Genomic DNA, 16623 nt, shown 5'->3' on the forward strand with positions numbered 1-16623 from the left:
ACAGTAACAAGCAGAGACCTTCACCCGTTCTATCGGAAGCCGCCTTTGGACCAGTCCAGACGGGCTTACACTATCAAACAAGTAGTAAGCTAGTTAGGGAAAGGTTGTTGCCAGTAAGAAGTAGTTTTATTGACATTTTCTCTTTGGCGGTTCCCTTGAGTATAATAAGTATTGTCTTTCATGTGTGTCTAGGTCATGGGCTGATAATCATCCCTTTTAAGGTGGAGACAGAAGCTGCGTTTACGGGACCCATGGACCCGATTGTATTTAAACTAGTTCAAATCTTTCACTGTGGTGCACTTTCGTTTCTCTCTAAAAGCCCAAACTTAACATCCAAATTAGCCAGATAAATTTGTGTTGTAAAATGCAGTCTACTCTTACTAAACTGCGGTACTGTCATGAATCAGACCTCTGTGGCTCTCTCCGATGGCACCCTCACCTGAGTATTGACTTTCCCGGACTCCATTTCCCATACGTTTCAGATAATTTGTTGAACAGTACAGACCCTTTCCAAAAAATTTGAATATCATGGAAAAGTTTATTTATTTCCATAATTCCATTCAAAACGTTAAACTTCCATAGATTATAGATTCAGGGCCCACAACTTAAACGATTTCAAGTATTTAGTTGTTTATTTGTACATAATTTGGGCTTCCAGCTCATAAAACCCATGAAAACAGGATTTCAAAAAATTTGAATATTACATGAAATCACACAGTAATTACACAGTAATACCATGGTCATTGAACCAGGTTTTGGTTATTTTGGCAGTGTGGGCAGGTGCAAATCCTGCTGGAAAATGAAGGAAGCATGAAGTGCTCTGAAAATGTCCTGGTAGACGGCTGCGTTGACTCTGGATTTAATAAAGCACAGTGGACCAAAGTCCTCTTTTCTGATGAGAGCAAATTTTGCATCTCATTTGGAAACCAAGGTCCCAGAGTCTGGATGAAGAATGGAGAGGCACACAATCCAAGATGCTTGACGCTCAACGCAGCGGTCTACCAGGACATTTTCAGAGCACTTCATGCTTCCTTCAGCAGACAAGCTTTATGGAGATGCTGACTTCATTTTCCAGCAGGATTTGAAGGATTCAAAGGATTCAGGATTTTCCAGCAGGATATGTGCAGAAACAGAAACATGCAAGCAAACTTGAAGTAGAACCATTTAATGAGTGTTGGAAAAGAGTGGAGACACCCGGTCCAACCACAATGCCGTGGGACCTCACTTTGGGACTCTGCAACACCGTGGGACTCCTCATGGAGGGCCTCAACACATTAAGAACATGTTCCATGTTCCATTGCAACTTCACCACCATCAAAGTAATAAACCATGAAGACTTTCCTCCAAGACAGCATCTGGATGCTGGTTCAACGACTAAGGCATTGCAAGTATCCCACATTTAACTAAGGTTTAACAGAGGTTTAGTCTAAGCGGCAGACCCCTTGATAACAAGGTGCTTTAAATTAAGATTAATTAAATTAAATTAATGTTCATGATTAAGTTCAATAAAACTTTTGTGAACATTCACCTTTGTAATGATTCTGTGGTCACTGCTTGCAAAACAAAGTCCCTTTGACAATGCGATCACAGCTACATGCTATGAGTAGTAACTGTACCCAGTAAGAAAGTTATTTTTCTCTTGTCAATTTGGTGTCCAAACTGGAGGATGAAGAGAACTCTAGGCTGAGCTGGGACTGTAATAGACTCTGGGATGAGCTCCGGGGCTGAAACGGACTCTGGAGACTCAGGGGCAGGCGTGAGGAGTGATTTCACGGAGTTGGATCCACTTAGGAGGGAATGGAGGATATACTGATCCAGTGTGTAGTTGTTTGTCTCCTAGGACATCTGTAGAAACAAAGGCTCATCCAAGCCCTCATGGAAAAGAGCCATTAATAGCCGCTTTCCGACCGGAGGGACCTTTTCTAGAACTAGGGACCTTTCCTAGAACTATTGGCTAAAGTACCCGGATGTTCCTGCGGTGCGAACACGCCGACTAGGAACAATTTTAGTTCTAGGAACTCCATTTGGGGGAACTAATTTAGCTCCTACTTCAGAGTAGGGTCTAAACCAGCACTATAGGAACTACTCGTGACGTTAGTGTACGCTGACTGAACGCATGCAAAACACCAGCACCTGCCATTTTTAAAACAGCTATGTAAACACACAGATTATATATTTACTCCAGAAACTAACTATACAAACATGGAAAACAGTGATAGATGGGCCTCTAAACCTTTATGCTGAAGAGAAAATCCAACGCAACAGAGGGGACCAAGCCAAACATGATAATATATTTCTGCTCAGCTAGCAACACTGGACATCAACCACACGGCATAGGCTAATAACTTATTTTCATATACTGTCTACTTTCTATGTATAACAGTTCTATCTAATAACATATTAAACAGTAGCCTACTGTTTAGACAGATCGCTAACTAATGAACACAGAATGCGAGCATTGTTTGCTCTGGCGTTCTCAGCGCCATCAAAATAAAGGTCCGCCACGCTGTCAAAATAAAAGTCACAACAACAAGCGTCACTCCCTTACTCCTCTTATCAGTTCCTATGGCCACTTGGCCAGTGCGAATGCAAACAGCAAAACCGAGTTTGGGGGAGAGTAGTTCATAGAACTGTTTAGAAGTGGACAGTTCCAATAACTAAGTTCCTGTAACTACTTGGTCAGAAAGTGGCTATTGTCACATCATTAAAATACACAGCTGAAGACAGTTTTCAGAACTCCAATGCATTCTCCTCTATCGGGTGGCCTTTTTGGGAAAGGGAGAACAACAGGTCGGCTGGGCGGTTTGGAGTCATACCGGTTCCTGCAAGGTACTTGTTGTAAGAGTTCTGGCCTTCAGTCAGTATTTACCATGCTCAAGAGACAAGGAGTGCTATAACTCAGTTTCAGGTAATTCATTTTTAATTTACTGAACAGTATGTGCAGGAACAGGTGAAACAGGCAAGTAAACTTGAAGAAGAACAGTTCAATGTAATATTCAGATAAATAACTTGGGATTTCTTATCTTACTAGGTCCCGAGCAGCATGCACAGACACAGGATTACAGATCCACACAGGTGATCGCAGGACAATATATAGGCTACACGGGAGATAAATCCACACGGTACTGTAAGTTTGCAGGTAAGGAAGTCTGAGTGCTTGATGAGGCCAGAAATAAGGCTACGTTCAGACTTTCAGTCCAAATCCGATTTTTGTGCATATCGATTGAAATCCGATTAGATGATAAGTGTGATCGGCCAAAAATCACACACATTTTTTACAAATCAGTTTCGAGCTACATTCATATGTGGTTTGAAAAACTATTAAAATCGCATTTCTGGAAATCCGTTTCAGTCACACCGTTCTGAACGGATTTCGCGTGGTTAATGTGACTTTCTCACGTTACATAAAACGCAAATGTCAGATGTTGTTATAGGAAACATGCTGAAAGTCGCTGCAGAAACAAGGTTGTGTTGTTTTAAAGTGCAGGATGAGCAGAAAATTACAATATAAAGGAGACATTTTTTGAAACCGGTGGAGATGACAGCACGGAATAAAGCCACTCATACTAGCCTCCTACGGTTCTGCCGCTGCCTCAGAAGACAGTAGTCCAGCGCGGCAGCAACACATTGTCATGTTGTAAATCAGACAACATCTGTATTGCAAACCCCTCCATGTTGCGGTTGTTGTTGCCGTATGCCTACCTACGAAACTTCATTGCCATAGAAACCAATTCGGATAATCCGGAAAATGAAAGAGCGTCATGGACACAAATAAGATTTGAACTGTTGCGATACACAGTGTGGACATCAATCATTTTAGATCAGATTCCAATCGGACACACAAATAATCGGATTTTGACTGACAGTGTGAACGTAGCCTAACGGCCATTTCACACTGCAAGCTTTTCACACTGGAAGCGTTTGCGTCATAGCAGTGGCTCCAAGGCTACATATAAGCGAGCATTTCTTTATAAAGACAACTATAAATTTGTTTTTAGAAGTTGGACATTTGGGGGAGGTGTACAACATTTGCATGTAAATTGTAAACAACAAACACAGACAAAAAAAACTGTTCCGATCATGTTGTTTCAGTCATACTTAGATATGTTTACAAGACAGCAAAAAAAAAAAAAAAAAAAAAAAAAAAACAGGTTTGATTTGGTATAGTGCTAGCCTATATACCTGTCTGTGTATTACATAAACTAAAAGAAAGTTTATATATCATATTTTCTATATAGTTTAGTTTTTTTTAATAATACACGATACTCATAATATTTTTGAGTCTTCATTTTATTTTCTAAAATACTCATTTCTGACATACTATACTGTAAGACTGAGTGAGTGTGTGTACCTTTTGGAGGGGAGCTGATTAGTGTGGTGATGAGGACCAGGTGCAGGTAATTAGTAACCATGGGAAAGTACAGAGGAACTGTAATGGATACCTTCATCTGATCGATTTTTGAACTGCAGCATAGATGTATCCTTCTCTGCCTTTAATATCCCACAATCCTGTGCGTTCCATTCTGTGACAGTTGAGCTAAAAAATAATGTCTGAAAGTCGCAGTTGGTGGTCAGTTTGTGTGTAAATCTATGTTGTCTACTTCTTGTCATTTCTAGCGAGAAATTAGAATTGTAGTAATCAAATATTTGCTTAGTTATCACCAAAGCTCTCTCTATCCTGTTGTAGATCACCAACCCATTATGATGCCAGTTTTGTGAGGTACCTTCCTGCACAAATGCTGAATGCGACAAGGAATAGGCATGGTGTAAATAACTTTGCACACAGACCCTTAGTGAGTTTGCACTGAACTGCAAGGCTAAGACTAACAATATAATGGGACCCATACAAAATAAGTATTTTAATATCAATTGTTTGTAATTACAATATCAAGGGTCATGTAAATAATCAGTGGGTCTTTTAATCGCTAAATCAACAAGCATCGAGCGAGTGTCTGGACTTGATATGTGAAGGAAATGTAATCAGTAGGACTATTAAGGGGACATTGGACTTGCATGATGGTAAAAATGACCTGATGTTACTTGAGGCCAGGGTAAATGTTAAAGGGGGGTAAAGTGATTTTAGTTCATCTACCACTCTAGCAAAAACATGTGCCTGGAAAACACTTTCTTTTCTTTAGACACATACAGGAATATACTCATGTTGGTGTTTCATTTTCTTATAGGCCTACATTGTTTTTAACCGTTGTTTTATAAGGCAAAATAATGCTTTAGGATTTTATGTACATTGCTGAACAAACTTCAGCTTATACAACCAATATATATACACACTGTGAACATGATCAGGGAAATTAATTAGCTTTCCTAAATTAAAAGTTTAGTTATGATTTGGATGGAATGACACAATGATCATTTGTAATCAGTTTATTATGTTATATTTTTGTGAACATTTCAAATAAAATGCAACAGAATCCTCAGACTGGTTAAAACTGACTGGGTGCAGTGACTAAGAACTCTCCAGTGGACTTTCTGTCTGTTTACCAGGTACAGTATATAAATACAGCTTGAATGTTATACTTGTGTTATAATGGTGAAGTTACAAATAATGAAAATCATTAAAGCACACTTTCATTGGAAGTGTAAGTGAATAGATTTCATCTTTATTCATTTCTGTGGGTGGAAAAATTACAATGTTGTAGCAGCAACACTTCACAAAAAGAAGACATCAAAAATGTTTTGCATGCATGCCTGGAAAATGTACACTTGACCAGAAATATATGGACATCCTCTTATAAATAATGGGTTTGGCTATTGTAGTAATAAAAAAAAAAAGCACATCTAAATGCTACAGCATTCCAGAGAATTTTGGGCTTTCAACATTGAGGCAACTGTTTGGGATATTTCAGCATGAAGGGTTCACATACTGTCATTTTACAATTGCTTCTTCTGGCTATCATAACAATAACTGTTCTTACTTAAACAATGGAAGAGATGCAAAGACTAAAAAAAACAAAAAAACAGGTGTATTTCTACCCAGAGAGATGACCAACAACCTTATCATCTGCACTCAATTATACCAAAATACACACATAGTGAATGTAAAGACATTATTGAGGATTTTGAAGATATTAACAAAAACATTATAAAAAAATAATAATTAAAAAAATCTATAAAAAATAAAGTATTATTCAAAAGGTTCTTTATAAAATGGATAGTTCCAGTCTTTGATTATGATTGGTTGAGCCACGTTCGAAGCCGTTGTACTATACAACAAACATACCTGTGGCCTCATTACATCAGTATTACTGCACCACTGTCCTGTGTTGTGCTGCAGCGTCTGTCCGTTGCTTGGCAACCATTATATTATATATACTATAACATAATATTTTGTTTATCAATAGCTTTACATTTTTTGTCTGCGTGTTTATTTTATGAAACCTTGCCAGGTATGCAAAATAACAGTTTTATAAAGGCAATAAGTCCAGTGAAGCTGTGATTTACAGTGAATTTAGAACAGAGTGTTTTAGTTGATTTAACAATGACCCTTAGCTGTTCTAAATTCACTGTAAACTATGACTTATTATTGCTTATAACAATACAAAGCAGCACTCGAGTCACTAGGAGCTTCACAAATTATGAGTGTAAAATACCATATTGCAGGACCAGCTTTGGTCAGACGACCTTCTCTGTGAAGAGCTCCAAACTCTGGAACTCATTACCATCTGACATCAAGACTGTACTTGACTTTAAAGTGTTTACTTCCAGGCTAAAAAACTGGTTTAAAACAAACCAAAAATGTACTCATTTTTAATTATTGTAAGTAGGTAAGAGTTGTATATGATATATGCATGTTTATGTATCATGTTTATATGTGTATGTATATATATATGTATGTGTGTATGTGTATATGTATGTATATGTATGTGTGTATGTGTATGTGTATGTATATATATGTATATGTATGTGTGTATGTGTATGTGTATGTGTATGTGTATGTGTATGTATGTGTGTATCAACCCTGTATCACATGAAATACGTTCTGAGGAAACTATTTTGCAAATCGCAATTACGTTACATGCCAACATATAAGCAGTGCTATTACGTTGGTCCTTAACCTAATATAAGCAGTGCTATTACGTTGGTCCTTAACCTAATATAGCCAATCTATTGCAGTGCTATATTACGTTTGTCCTGAACATAATAAATCCAAAGCAGGTTTCGTAGCATCTAATGCTGTTCATTTTGTTTTAATTATTTACTCCCTTTTTTCTCATTGGGCTACAAAATATTATCTATGCCAGGGCGAGTCAAATGGCGGCACCCAGATAATTTTTATCTGGCCCTTAAACTTGTTTTTGATGATTAAAACCCCTCGCAATCTGATATCAAAGTCCCCGCAAATGTTTAGCGCGTTCAGCGGTGATTTTAACAACGCACGCGATCATTCAGCGGTGAGTTTAACAACCGAGTCTCACGGCAGTTCGTGATATGGTCACGTAATTTAATCTATTGATTCGTGCCACGGACACGTTTATTTCGTTATTTATTTTTATTTTTTTTAAACTAATGTATTTTCAATGGGAAGCGTCTTTCGTGATAACAGCATGATTCTTTGCAGCAGAGAAGCTGTTTAATCAACATTTATTCACGAGATCTTATGTATTTTTATGTATTTTTTTAATGTTATTATTTCGATCTTATTGCCGGGGAAGCTGGATTGCTTTGCTGTTTATTGATATTTTTAAAATTATATTTTATCAGTAGGAAATCGCGCTGAAGAAGTCTCGTTCCGAACACATCGCGATATTTGGCATCAGTTCACGTGTGTCAGATGTTGGTAAGTAAATAAATACCTAAATACGCTGTCCTATAATGTGTGATATCATGTCTTTTCTGTTTGTCGATATTAATCTGCCATTATATCTGCCATCTCCACGGAGACTTTGCGTTTCATTGCTTTCTAATTCAAAACAGGGTGATTAACACTGCCTGTCACGTGACGTGCTATAGGCCTAGATATTCATATCAGATTAAAAATAGTACAATTATTTCCAAAGTTGTATTTGTAGTAGAAGCACAGTAAAAACAACACTTACCATGCTTTTACCACAGTAACATTAGTTTTACTGTGATAAGTGTAGTAAAAAGACAGTAATCACAAAACTTACCATGCTTTTACAGTACCACACTATTTGTAGTTTTAATGTGGTACTTATTGTAAATGCACAGTAACCACAACACTTACCATGCTTTTACCACAGTAACCATAGTTTTACTGTGATTGGTTTAGTAAAGGACAGTAATCACAAAACTTACCATGCTTTTACCTCAGTATTGATTGATAGTTTTAAAGTGATATTTGTTGTAAATGCATATTAACCACAACACTTGCCATGTTTGTAAGGCTTTATAATGTAACATCCAATATTTGTAAGGTATATCAGTACTTTTTCCTTTAAATAATCCTATATATTATACATAATGATATTTTCTTTTCTCTTTTTTCAGCTGAAAAGACCAAAAGGGCCTTTCGGACTCAGTCAGCCCATTATTGTTGGAGGAGAAGTAAACGGAGGAGACGGACAGCTTCAAAGGCAAATATTCGCAATGGTATGTGTGTGTTGGTTTTAACCCTAAATCAAACATTTTATCAAGCATTTGTTGTTTCTTAAAACTTTTCTCACAAAACCCATAGCCCAATCAGTACAAACAGAGACTGAAAGTCTTGATATTTCACAAGATTTAACAAGTTGTCAAATTCGTATGATACTCGTACATATTTGTATACTCGTACACAATCCTGCAGCTTTTACTCTTAGTGCTGTCATTGGCTACTGCCTCAATTCCTGTACATATTTATCGCGATATTTGTAAATCAGTTGCGCCCCTTCTTGGAAAGTTGTCGGATGTCACACACACTGTCAGAAAGTTTATATTAATTGTAAATTGGACCCTGTCTGTTTATGTTCCAGTAATACATGATGTCTCTCCACACCTCATAACCTACCTCTGTTTGCAAGAGTGGAAAAGCTTATCTGACTTGTCACATGACATTAGATACTCGATTATTTTGTCATAATCAGATCAGTTACACTGCCGATAACTGTCCCGTTTGCATGTAAATCATTTTCATGATTATTGCTTGCTATTAAAGACATACTTTTATTCATAGAAATGCCCACATATCAGTGAACTTAATACATAAAAATGCTTTTAACATTTAATTATGCAACACTCTTTACAGAAAACATATCCCACAGTTATGGATAAACTCACAACATCATCATCAAGTCCTGTGCTGGGCACATTGGGCAACAAGTGTCCTCCAACGTATTCGATCCGTGGCCAAGTTCTTCACATCTTCCCATGGGACACTGACATTCTTCAGGTCTTCGTGAAACATCTGTCTCTGTGTCTTCCTTGGTCTTCCCTGTCTCCTGCATCCTCCTGGTGGTGTCCACTTCATCACTGTGTTTGGGTGTTGTTGTTTGGGCATGCGTAGGATGTGTCCAGCGAGGTGCACCCTTTGCTCTGTCTCAGTTTCTGAAAGTCTTCATGTGGAGTCCCCCACTCCTACTCAGGATCTCTTTGATATATGCAGAACCAATATTGAAAATAGTGATTTATCTTTTTCCATATTGTTAAAGCGTTTTGTTTTCTCTTTTCAGCTTCATAAACTGTACTTGATGTCTGCCTAATGCCTTTTTCAAAAAAGTGTCAGTGCTCATCAGGTGTTTTGCTAAAGGACATATTCATTGCATAGTTACAATAAAAGTGACCAATAATCACAAGGATATAGAATGAAAGTTGAGAATGTAAAATGTTGTGCTTATGTTTTGACCTATTTTTTCTTTAAAGCGAAGAAACAAATGTATGTTCACATAACAAACTTGAACCTCATCTCTTGGTTTGTAAATATATAACTTCATCATAGCAATTTTTTAACGTTAATGTATGTGTCACTATAATAGATTGCTCCTGTATCTGGATATTTAATTAACTGATTTTTATACTGTTGTGCAGTAGTTTTGCCGCTACATTTGTCTTTAAACAGTTTGACATTAAATATTGGAATAAGCTTTCAAAATGGTGTCCATTCATTGTGCTTTTGTTACATTTATTTGAATATAATTGATATACCTTTAATATACTATACATACACTGTAAATGTTAGAAGCACTTTAGTACATGTAATTATTTTTAATTAAAATACTGCAAAACTACCCTGCTGTAGGCCATTGCTTAGAAAAAAAGTTTCTCTTTCAAATGTATTTATGCATCAGTCTATGCAAATTTGTGTCATTGATCATGTGAACTCGTTTTTGGATGGTAACCACACAAAGGAGTCTTTTGTTTTTAAATATGAGTTTTATAATTTAATTAGAAGGAATGCATGTTTAACAGCCTAAATACAATTTATTTAAGGTATCTATCCCTGCAGCCGGAACCAGAAGAGATCTGTCATCGTTTACCATAAATGGGCATGTAAGTGTGACGCATCTGTTCAGCTGGGTTTGTATTGGCGGTGACCTTCTCGCAGAGCTCGCTGTGATTGGACAATCGTTTAACCCATATAAAACGGCGCTTCATGTTACAAAGTATGTTTTGGTGTTATTATTACGTTAGTTATACATTAAGCTAACTATAAAGTGTCTCTATGTTGTGAGAAATTACTCCTTTACCGAGATCCTAACCCTAACCCTAAGCATGTCTGCACATTTCAATGAACTACACAGCCCATGCTTCCTGTTCCACTGATAGAATGACAGAGATATGTGGGTAATGTAGTTTAAAACGTTTAGTAATAAAACAATAAATGTTAAATAAATAATATATTTAACACTAGAACGGCCATGGCGGTCATTTTGACCGTTTTGAATTTTATATCTGCAATAACTTTGTTGAAAAAATAAATACAATCCTGCTGGTACCTGACTTTTCCTAAAAGTGTCTGTATTTTCATTTAAAATGTTTTTCATATAAATTACACATAAGGCAAAAAAACAAATGAACATATTTACCTATTTCGGCCATAGACGGTCATATTGACCGCACGGAATTTTGCGGTATTATTATAGGCTATACCAATATACACAACAATAAAATGTTGTTAAAAATACACTAAACATATTCAACAACAAATCATTTAAATGTAATGATATTCAGAACAGAACAAGAATGAAAAAATAACTATAAACAAGCTAAAATGAAATGCGTTATAAGCGAAAGTGAAAGTAAGCGGCGTTAGGCTCACGTAACTTTCTAATTAGAATCAAAATGTTTCAACATTTGCGATGTATTTGGATGGTAAACTATTTCTTTATTATAGGCTTTGTACTTCACTCACGTTCCAATATCGACGGAAAAAATCATCCTCTTCACATGCACAAAATGGTACGAATTGTAGGCTAGCCTACTAGGCTACAAACAGAGCAGTGGAATTTTTATGTTAGGTTGACTATTTTATTATTATATTTTATTGTGGCTATAATGAACAGGCTGCAATGTCAATTGCAATACTGGAATATGGTGTGTGTGTGTGTGTGTGTGTGTGTGTGTGTGTGTGTGTGTGTGTGTGTGTGTGTGTCGGCGGGCGCGACGCGATCGAACTGTGTAAACAAATATGGGCTACTCCGTCATTTTGTTCAGGACATCTACGGATATTATTTATTTATAAATGTATAATTAAACTTGTTTAAATGTACAGTTTGGTGTTGTTTTGTTTTTTAAAGACATATTAATACAATAAATGCATTAATCTCTCAATTGGGTATTTATCATTAAAGATATAGAGTTTGGAATATAGCGGTCAAAATGACCGCTTGCGGCAGTTCTAGTAGTTATGGAATTCTGGCACTTCTAGTGTTAATGGACAACTGGATATCTAATTTTGTTCATTGTGCAAACCTTTATGACATATATGAGGGACAGGCTGAAATTTGATATTTTACTGTGAGCACTTTAAAAATAACCTTTATGCCAGCTTTCCATATATGTCTGAAAACTGTGGCCAACATTATTTATTAAACATAGTATAAGCAGTTGTCCAGCCAATTTTCTCTTTGATACACTAACCAGACTTTGAGTTACAGCCATTTGAAATGTGCATTTGTTTGCTCTTCTGGGGGCCATTGCTGGGCCCCTGGGGGTGGAAGGACAGTATAATCTACACAGATCTACACATACTATTACTATTACACAAGGATAATGCACCATTCAATAAAACAACAAAAAAACAGTGCCAACATTTCCTTTTCACCCCCTCTTGCTGCTTATATTCCTGACATCAGTGATATATAGAGTATACTATATAGAGTATACTAGAATGATCAACATGGATCATCATCAATTAAGCTTTAAGTATTTATAGCAAGATAGCCCACTGCAGCCTCTTGTTATTCACATAGCTTCCTTTTATTTCACTGCAAACTGGCATACATGCAAGTATGTGCAACTTTTGTTGCATTGTTGTCCCAAATATCATTAACCAGATCTAAATTTTTATGTTCCAAGTAAAAAAATCATGGTAATTAATTATATTTAGTTATTTATAAGTTATTAATTATATGTAGTTATTTTTAAAGAAATAAGAAATGAAAATGTCTCAAATAAAAATTTATATTTACTGTACCAAACACAACTTTCAAAACAAAATAGTCACCATACTTTATTAAACAACACTTTATTGGAGAACAAAGCATACAGTTGATAAAGTAGCATAAAGACAAATGAGATTCAAGATAAATAAAAATGTGTCTTCAAAAATACATTAACATCATTTGAATCCATTCACAGCTGCTGAAGCCACAAAACGAGTGCCAGATAATCATATTCAGTCACCTACAGAAAACAGATTTGATATTGTGTTGGAAAATAATGATTCATTAGAAGAACACAATAGAGACATACAGGGAAGAGCAAGAAACCAGTTTAGCTGTGATAAACTGGTTTCTTGTTCTTCCCTGTATGTCTCTATCGTGTTCTTCTTCCTCGTCTAAACAGTTTGTTCAGTTGAAGAACAGAAGATGTGATCACTGATGTGGTGTAGCTTTTTCTCAACCAGAAGAAGAAGTCTCAACATCCCATTGTCAGGCGTTCTCCAGTCCTGGTCTGAAAGTAAAACAAAAAAACAGAAACCAAGTTGTTTAATGGACAGTCGGGTCAGCTTATGTTCTGCATGATTTAAAGCAGTGATGGTTTACTGCCTATTGTCTAGAAGTAAACTTGAAGACTTTGGTTAAAATTTTCAGATGTGCTTGATTAGGGTTGGAGGTTAACTCTTAACTAACCTCAAAAAGTAGAATGCAAAGGGCCAGAGTTGTCTGTTCCTTACATAAATTTATAAAGCAGCAGTCAGTACATTATATAATATACACATTGAAGTATATATATATATATATATATATATATATATATATATATATATATATATATATATTGCAGCACATAATATAAGCTAAGTACTGAACAAAAACAGTTTTAACCATATCAACAGCAACACATTTTAAAAGATTTTTTAGAAAGGCATGGTCTCTTTTGAGCCTTTGCCAGGGATGCTTGATTTCTTTCCAGACAACATACTCTTCTGTCAATTGTTTCAAGAGCTTCACTTGGTCAAAAACCAAGTGATAACCTGTACAATGTAAAATTGTCAACATCAAATTATGTACTACATATTACAGCATTGTTTCAATACAAGACATACCAATGGACTCACGCACTTTTCTGTCGTCTTTGGGCACCAGATGTTCCTTCCTCACCCGAAACAAAGGACTTATTCGATTAGCTTGCGTTGATATAAGGACTGGTCTTCCTTCTCGGCTGTAAAACAAGAAAGTCTCGACTTACTCTATTGTTCTTGAAACACAAATTAAGACAGTTATAAATAAGTTAATTTACCATATGATTCAGGAGAGAACATTTGATGAGTAAATACTGATATATTAAGAAACTTCACCTGGGAAGGGCTGATCACGGCAAGATTCGCTGCGACTCACTAGTAGCTCTTGTGAGGGTTGAGTTTGATATTGGTAAAGCTTTAAAAAAAAAGGACTAAGTAATCCTGCAAAACAGAAAGGAAGGTAATTTTAATACATTACTTGCAAATAGTCAGTTTATAACTGTAGGATATGTTTTCTGTAAAGAGTGTTGCATAATTAAATGTTAAAAGCATTTTTATGTATTAAGTTCACTGATATGTGGGCATTTTTATGAATAAAAGTATGTCTTTAATAGCAAGCAATAATCATGAAAAAGATTTACATGCAAACGGGACAGTTATCAGCAGTGTAACTGATCTGATTATGACAAAATAATCGAGTATCTAATGTCATGTGACAAGTCAGATAAGCTTTTCCACTCTTGCAAACAGAGGTAGGTTATGAGGTGTGGAGAGACATCATGTATTACTGGAACATAAACAGACAGGGTCCAATTTACAATTAATATAAACTTTCTGACAGTGTGTGTGACATCCGACAACTTTCCAAGAAGGGGCGCAACTGATTTACAAATATCGCGATAAATATGTACAGGAATTGAGGCAGTAGCCAATGACAGCACTAAGAGTAAAAGCTGCAGGATTGTGTACGAGTATACAAATATGTACGAGTATCATACGAATTTGACAACTTGTTAAATCTTGTGAAATATCAAGACTTTCAGTCTCTGTTTGTACTGATTGGGCTATGGGTTTTGTGAGAAAAGTTTTAAGAAACAACAAATGCTTGATAAAATGTTTGATTTAGGGTTAAAACCAACACACACATACCATTGCGAATATTTGCCTTTGAAGCTGTCCGTCTCCTCCGTTTACTTCTCCTCCAACAATAATGGGCTGACTGAGTCCGAAAGGCCCTTTTGGTCTTTTCAGCTGAAAAAAGAGAAAAGAAAATATCATTATGTATAATATATAGGATTATTTAAAGGAAAAAGTACTGATATACCTTACAAATATTGGATGTTACATTATAAAGCCTTACAAACATGGCAAGTGTTGTGGTTAATATGCATTTACAACAAATATCACTTTAAACTATCAATCAATACTGAGGTAAAAGCATGGTAAGTTTTGTGATTACTGTCCTTTACTAAACCAATCACAGTAAAACTATGGTTACTGTGGTAAAAGCATGGTAAGTGTTGTGGTTACTGTGCATTTACAATAAGTACCACATTAAAACTACAAATAGTGTGGTACTGTAAAAGCATGGTAAGTTTTGTGATTACTGTCTTTTTACTACACTTATCACAGTAAAACTAATGTTACTGTGGTAAAAGCATGGTAAGTGTTGTTTTTACTGTGCTTCTACTACAAATACAACTTTGGAAATAATTGTACTATTTTTAATCTGATATGAATATCTAGGCCTATAGCACGTCACGTGACAGGCAGTGTTAATCACCCTGTTTTGAATTAGAAAGCAATGAAACGCAAAGTCTCCGTGGAGATGGCAGATATAATGGCAGATTAATATCGACAAACAGAAAAGACATGATATCACACATTATAGGACAGCGTATTTAGGTATTTATTTACTTACCAACATCTGACACACGTGAACTGATGCCAAATATCGCGATGTGTTCGGAACGAGACTTCTTCAGCGCGATTTCCTACTGATAAAACATAATTTTAAAAATATCAATAAACAGCAAAGCAATCCAGCTTCCCCGGCAATAAGATCGAAATAATAACATTAAAAAAATACATAAAAATACATAAGATCTCGTGAATAAATGTTGATTAAACAGCTTCTCTGCTGCAAAGAATCATGCTGTTATCACGAAAGACGCTTCCCATTGAAAATACATTAGTTTAAAAAAATAAAAAATAAATAACGAAATAAACGTGTCCGTGGCACGAATCAATAGATTAAATTACGTGACCATATCACGAACTGCCGTGAGACTCGGTTGTTAAACTCACCGCTGAATGATCGCGTGCGTTGTTAAAATCACCGCTGAACGCGCTAAACATTTGCGGGGACTTTGATATCAGATTGCGAGGGGTTTTAATCATCAAAAACAAGTTTAAGGGCCAGATAAAAATTATCTGGGTGCCGCCATTTGACTCGCCCTGGCATAGATAATATTTTGTAGCCCAATGAGAAAAAAGGGAGTAAATAATTAAAACAAAATGAACAGCATTAGATGCTACGAAACCTGCTTTGGATTTATTATGTTCAGGACAAACGTAATATAGCACTGCAATAGATTGGCTATATTAGGTTAAGGACCAACGTAATAGCACTGCTTATATTAGGTTAAGGACCAACGTAATAGCACTGCTTATATGTTGGCATGTAACGTAATTGCGATTTGCAAAATAGTTTCCTCAGAACGTATTTCATGTGATACAGGGTTGGTGTGTATGTATGTATATATATATATATATATATATATATATATATATATATATATTTTTTTTTTTTTTTTTTTTTTTTTTTTTGAGGTAGTGCTGTATGTAAATATCACGGGTAAATTTTATTGTGTATAAAGGCCCAACCAGGGACAGGAGTTGTTTATATATCAAGTTTATATTGTTTTAAATTGAAAGAGTGAAGTATGTAAATTCTATTGCGTCTAAAAGCCCAAGGGACAGGAGTTGAAAATTAGCATTTGCTATAAACTTTTTATGCAGCACTTCAGTGACAAGCTTGCTTT

The 16623-nt window shown here is 35.9% G+C and overlaps 2 long non-coding RNA genes across 3 annotated transcripts; one reads left to right on the forward strand and one right to left on the reverse strand.

The window, feature by feature from the left end:
• The first annotated feature begins 7549 nt into the window (after positions 1 to 7549).
• Positions 7550 to 9922, forward strand: LOC309499440. The gene is made up of 3 exons (XR_014206254.1): positions 7550 to 7795; positions 8467 to 8568; positions 9203 to 9922. It is a non-coding gene; the product is annotated as an uncharacterized lncRNA (long non-coding RNA).
• A 2688-nt stretch (positions 9923 to 12610) lies between these two features.
• On the reverse strand, positions 12611 to 15586 carry LOC309499438. 2 transcript variants are annotated; one of them, XR_014206251.1, is made up of 5 exons: positions 15501 to 15586; positions 14729 to 14830; positions 13916 to 14020; positions 13680 to 13779; positions 12611 to 13068 (listed from the first exon to the last, which is right to left on the reverse strand). It is a non-coding gene; the product is annotated as an uncharacterized lncRNA (long non-coding RNA). The 2 variants fall into 2 exon arrangements; XR_014206252.1 differs by having other exon boundaries at positions 13664 to 13779.
• Between the last annotated feature and the right edge of the window lie 1037 nt (positions 15587 to 16623).

The sequence above is a fragment of the Leuciscus leuciscus genome, assembly GCF_965113295.1.
Source record: "Leuciscus leuciscus genome assembly, chromosome: 5".
Classification (NCBI taxonomy): Eukaryota; Metazoa; Chordata; class Actinopteri; order Cypriniformes; family Leuciscidae; genus Leuciscus; species Leuciscus leuciscus.